This window comes from Fukomys damarensis, unplaced genomic scaffold, assembly GCF_012274545.1.
Source record: "Fukomys damarensis isolate Sample0158 unplaced genomic scaffold, DMR_v1.0_HiC HiC_scaffold_22, whole genome shotgun sequence".
NCBI classification, from domain to species: domain Eukaryota; kingdom Metazoa; phylum Chordata; class Mammalia; order Rodentia; family Bathyergidae; genus Fukomys; species Fukomys damarensis.
In genome coordinates, this window is record NW_022900934.1 from 12,987,952 (window position 1) to 12,993,502 (window position 5,551).

The following is a 5,551-nucleotide window of genomic DNA, read 5'->3' on the forward strand; positions in this document are numbered from 1 at the left end:
AAAAAAAAAAAAAAAAAATGAACCAAATGTACTCACCTAGCAAACATGACAAACTGATGGAGTTTATCTCACTGCAGAGCCAGTCCTCCAACTGCTAAATGTTCACTTGTAATCCCCTTCCCACTTCCCAAAAGCACTCAAAGTGGGAGAAAATGCCAATATTTCACCACAGCACTCAATCTCAAAGCTATGTGAGAGCCGGACCTGATGGCACATGCCTGTAATCCCAGCACTCAGGAGGCTGAGGCAGGAGGATCGCAGTTGAGTTGAGACCATCCTGGGCCACATAATGGGTTCCAGGTCAGTCTCAACTACATAGATGAGAACCCCTCTCACAAAAAAAAAAACAAAAAACTATCTGAGAAGCTGAACAAATGCCTTTTTTTCAACAAACACTTTTCAATCCACCTAAAGAAAAAAGAAAACGTTAAAACATAGTATTTCCAATATTAATTTTCAATAAGCAAAAATAAAATATTTTGGGCCAGGGATGTAGCTCAGTGGCACCATACCTGCCTGGCAAGCACAAGGTCCTGAATTCAATCCCCAGTACCAAAATAAATTATTTTACAATATGGGATGGACATAGTAAATTCAAACCAAACTAGTACACGTTGGTTTAATGTATGACTACAGTACTTTTTCAAACCGGAGCAACAACTCTTATTCTTCTAGTCCGAGGAAGCATTAAGAGTAACAACTAAATAAATTATAGTCGTTTGCAATGTAGACAATCACAAGAGGATATACTGAACTCAATCTCAACTAGCAATAAATTAAAAGTTTTTAAAAGTACTCTCCAAAAAAAATAATAAAAGTACTCTTGGTGGGCAGGGGGATTTAGCTCAGTGGTTCTGCCACCTGCCTGGCAAGCACAAGGTCCCGAGTGCGATCCCCATACAAAAAAACAGTACTCTCAGGCCAGGGATTAAGCTCTGTGGCACAGCACATGCCTCAGTACCAAAAAAAAAAAAATAAAATTCTCCATTCGCGAGCCCAAGGTTTGAAATTTAGACTAAATAAATATAATTCCAGCTCTTGAAGGCTGAGGCAGGAAGAGCTCTGCAAATTGGGAGGCCAGCCTAGACTACACAGTGAGTTCAAGACCAGACTAAACTACATAGAGATCTTTTCTCAAAAAAATAGGAAGGAGCCCTAAAGTCACTGTGTTAACAATCAATTAAGAATAGAACAGTAGATGGTAAGTTTTCTTTCTTCTTACCTTACTGTCCAAACTAAAAGATTTTTGCAGGACTGGGGATTGATTGAACGAACCCAGGGCCTTCACACTGAACTACATATCCCCAGCCTTTTTTTGTGGGTTTGTTGTTGTTGTTGTTTTGTTTTTGCTTTTTCAGACAAAGTCTACCTACCTAGTTCAGGCTGGCCTTGAACTCACCAGGTAGCCCTGGGCAGCCTTGGTCTTCCTGCCTCAGCCTCCCAAATGCTAGGATTAGAGACATGTGCCACAATGCTGACTATTAGCAAAATTCTAATATGATGAAAGTAGTCATTTGAGAACATCTTTCAGGCCAGGAATTTAGCTCAGTGACACCTTACCTGCCTTGCAAGTGCAAGGTCCTGAGTTTAATCCCTGGTACCAAAAAAATAAATGAATAAATCCCTAAACTGCCCAGGCTGGACTTGAACCTTCCATCCTTCAGCCTTAGCTTCCCAGAGTGCTGGGATTACAGGAATACACCACATTTAATTCAAAAGACCAGTCCTCAAGGCATTAGAAAGCATTCATTTCAAAGCCGGGCATGGTGGCACACGCCTGTAATCCCAGCATTTGTGAGGCTGAGATAGGAGGATCACTGTGAGTTCGAGACCAGCCTGGACTACGCAGTGAGTTCCAGGTCAGTCACAACTACACAGTGAGACCCTGTCTCAAAAAAAAAAAAAAACAGAAAGCATTCAAGAACTTTTTATTTACACACTTCCCAGACTAGTGATAGCAAGCCTTTTAGAGACCAAGTGCCCAAACTACAACCCAGAACCCATTTATTTATCACAAAGTACCAATACTGCAATTAAACCTGAATACTGAGGTTTTGGTTTAGAAAAAAACAACTGTTATCCAATGCTTGGCTGCAGGCGCAACTTCCGTCACATAGCGACAGACACGCTAGCTGCAGCACTCATGCCATAGGTTCACTGCCACTGTTCTAGAAAAAGGGTCCAAGGTTCAACAGTACATTCGCTCCTTATTCAATGAATTTGTATTGGCTTTGAATGTGAGGGTGCTTTACAGACATAATTTTTATATGAGAAAAACTCAGTATAAGCACTTTCAAAAGATAGCAAAATTAGCCCAGCATGGAGGCACACACCTGTAATCCCACCAGTGAGGGAGGACGAAGCATGAAGATCAGAAGTTTGAGTTTCACCTGGGCAACCTAGCAAGATCTTGTCTCAAAAAATAAAAAGGGCTGAGGATATAGCTGAGTGCAAAGTCCCTGAATTCAATCCCCAGTATCTAATATACATACGTGTATATAAAAGCTGACTGTGGGTGTAGTCCAATGGTACATACAGCACATGCTTGGCATTTGAGTCTCTGGGTTCAAACCCCAGTACCTAAGATGTAAATCTATTAAAATATATCCTTTAAATATCTATTACATATGGGGCTGGGGATTGAATTCTGTGGCCCCTTGCATGTCTGGCAAGCACAAGGTCCTGAGTTCTATCCCCAGTAGCAAAAAAAAAAAAAAAAGTATGTATGTATGTATGTATCTATCTATCTATATATATATAAAATATATACATAAATGTTACCATAAATATCCCTATTGCTATAAATACATATTACATTTCATATAATCTCTAATAATCTATAGTTTGTATATCATTTCTTTAACAAACAGTAAATTTTTAAAACTATTTTTGTCAGGTGCATGGGATCTGAGCTACTTGGGAAGTTGAGGCAAGAGGATAACAAATTTAAGGCCAGCTGTAGTAACTCAAGCAAGAGCCTGTCTCAAAAGCTAAAAAGGAATGAGAATCCAGCTCAGCGACAGATTGCTTACCTAGAATGCACAAAGCCCTTTATCATCTCCCACCTACCCCCAAAAAATTTGAAAACTTAAAATAGAAATCTTTCATGTTGGCTCTTCAAGGGGGGGGATTTTTTTTTTGGGGGGGGGATACTGGGAATCGAACCTCGGGTCCTTGTGCTTGTGAGGCAGGAGGTGAAACCATTGAGCTACATCCCCAGCCTCTAACTTACCTATCTATAACTGTAATTATACTTAAATTTGTATTTCCAAATCCTCTGGGGCATTTTCTGGTAGAAATATTTTTTCTAACCGCTCTAAAAACAATGACAGCCTTCCACTTACTCTACAATCCCTAACTCCAAAATGTACTTCTGGTGGCCCACACCGGTAATTCCAGCACTTGGGAGGCTGAGGCAGAAAGATCTCTGCTAAAGTTCCAGGCCAGTCTGGGCTAAATGGTCAGTTCAAGGTCAGCATGAACTTCCAGACACCGTCTCAAAAAAAAAAAAAAAAAAAAAAAAAAAAAAAAAAAGCCAAAAGCTGGCATAGGCCCCTTTGGTTTTTGGTTTGTTTTTTTTGTTTTTTTAAGCTGAGGAGGCAATTAAGTCATTCCTATCAATATATAAAATACCCTACAGTTTAGGATCACAGGCAATTTAGATTATTACTCATTTAAATGCAGAACCTGAAGCAACCTCCAGTGACAAGAGGTATAGTGCTATCACTTTACATGTTACAGAGGCTTCATCTTACATACAATGAACCCTAGCAGTGCTCTTTATCCTACAGAACCACAAATTATCATTTCTGTAAGAGCACTAGTATATAAAGCAACATAACCAGTAAACTCACAAGAGCCTTTTTAATGTTACCAACATTTTTTAAAGATTATATAAAGAAAACAATTATTTCCACATTTCACCTTTTTCCTGTTATTTTCCTGCATAAGATATCCTACAGGAGTGTGTTTCAAACGAAAATCTTTAGACCAAAAATGAAAGGTATTCTAGAAAATGCTACTAGTCACTGCCTCCGAGAGGAATTGGAGGGTTTAAAAGGAAGAGACTCATTTTTCAATGTTTTGTACCTTTGCTGTTGGGTTATCACATGCAAAACCTAGTCTAAAAAATCAAACAGTAATTTTTTATTTTAAAAAATTTTGAGACGGGGTTTCACTATGCAATTCAGGCTGGTTTTAAACTAAGTAGCCCAGGCTGGCCTTGAACTCCCTACCATGCTCCTTTCTCAGCCTCCGGAGTGTATGGATTACAGGCATGCACCGCCATGCCCGATTGTGCCATTTGAAATTTTTTTAAAAAACAGTTCACAAACTAATAGGCTTCCATTCAGTTTTTGCAGCATTCTCTTAAGATCTATGATTTCCTCCACCCTTACCCCAGTCGTCTTTTAAACAACCTGCCGCAACAAATACTGAAGCTTTCTTGCAGCCAGATCAGTTAGTTGGATCTGAGGGCAACCATTAAAATAAAGGAGATAAAGCAATCTTACTCAACACTACCACTCTCACTCATCTCACTCAACTCTAGCTAAAACCACTGCAGCAAGACAGCTGGTACTCGCCTTCCTGTTTCTTTAAGGTACAAGCTTAATAACAAAAACAGGTTGGCTTTGAAGCGCTTGCTCGAGAACTGTAAAAAACTCTTCGTATTTGGGGGGAAAAAGTTTCAACTTGGAGAGAATCTCCTACCTTCCGTGTCATTCCATGCGAATGCTGAACCACTCACTAGTGAGATGCAAGATGCCCTGTGCCTCACAACTGCTCTTCTGGTTCAATTCTCCACCCTCGATGCTCTCAAACTACCTAGCAAGCAACTACGCTTCCTCCAACGACTCATGGCTTGTTTTTAAGGCATATGCAAGCCATTTAAATGATTACAAATTGAATCAATTAACCAAATAAAACCGGCGATAAGAAAGACAAAAACTAATAATCGGTAAAAAAAAAAAAAAAATCAACACGACCAAATCCAAAATTCAATCCCCTAACTTCTTACTCGCCACTGCCCAGCCCTCACTCACACCAGAGGTAGTAAGATGCCTCTTGACTGAGAAAACTGCCGAGAACCCACCCGAACCCAAAATGGAAATTGCACAGATCGCTCGTATTGAGTCCGGTTTAAATGTCCGGGTGCAGAAGAAAACCCAGCAGCATCCAGCCCGAGGGAGCGCGCGGGCGGGCGGGCGTCCGCCGACTCTGCCCAGTCCTTCCGGGGAGCTGCGAGGAGCAAGGCAGCGGCGGAGGGGCCGCGGGGAGCCGCCAAGAGCAGCCCCCGGGGCAGGGGAAGGCAAGCGGGAGACAAAACTTTAAAGACCCGAGGGCAGAGCAGGCCCCTGCAGTCCCCCCAAACTCCTCGGGGGACCTCTCCGCGCCGGACCCTCCCCCCGGACGCCGGAGCCCGATGCCACCAAGCCGGCCGCGGGCTGCCCAAAGGCTGAGGGGAAGAGGCTTGGCCCGGACACCCCGAAACTACCTCAGCGCGCTCCACACCCGGCGCGCCCCGCAGCGCCTCTCCAGAGCAGCAGCCACC

The 5,551-nt window shown here is 42.2% G+C and overlaps 1 protein-coding gene across 1 annotated transcript in view; it reads right to left on the reverse strand.

The window, feature by feature from the left end:
* Positions 1-5,531, reverse strand: part of Ncoa3 (nuclear receptor coactivator 3) — a 120,111-nt gene extending 114,580 nt beyond the window's left edge. Inside the window, 1 exon segment of the mRNA XM_010626279.3 lies at positions 5,495-5,531. The gene's annotated coding sequence lies outside the window, so the exon portion shown is untranslated.
* Positions 5,532-5,551: the final 20 nt, after the last annotated feature.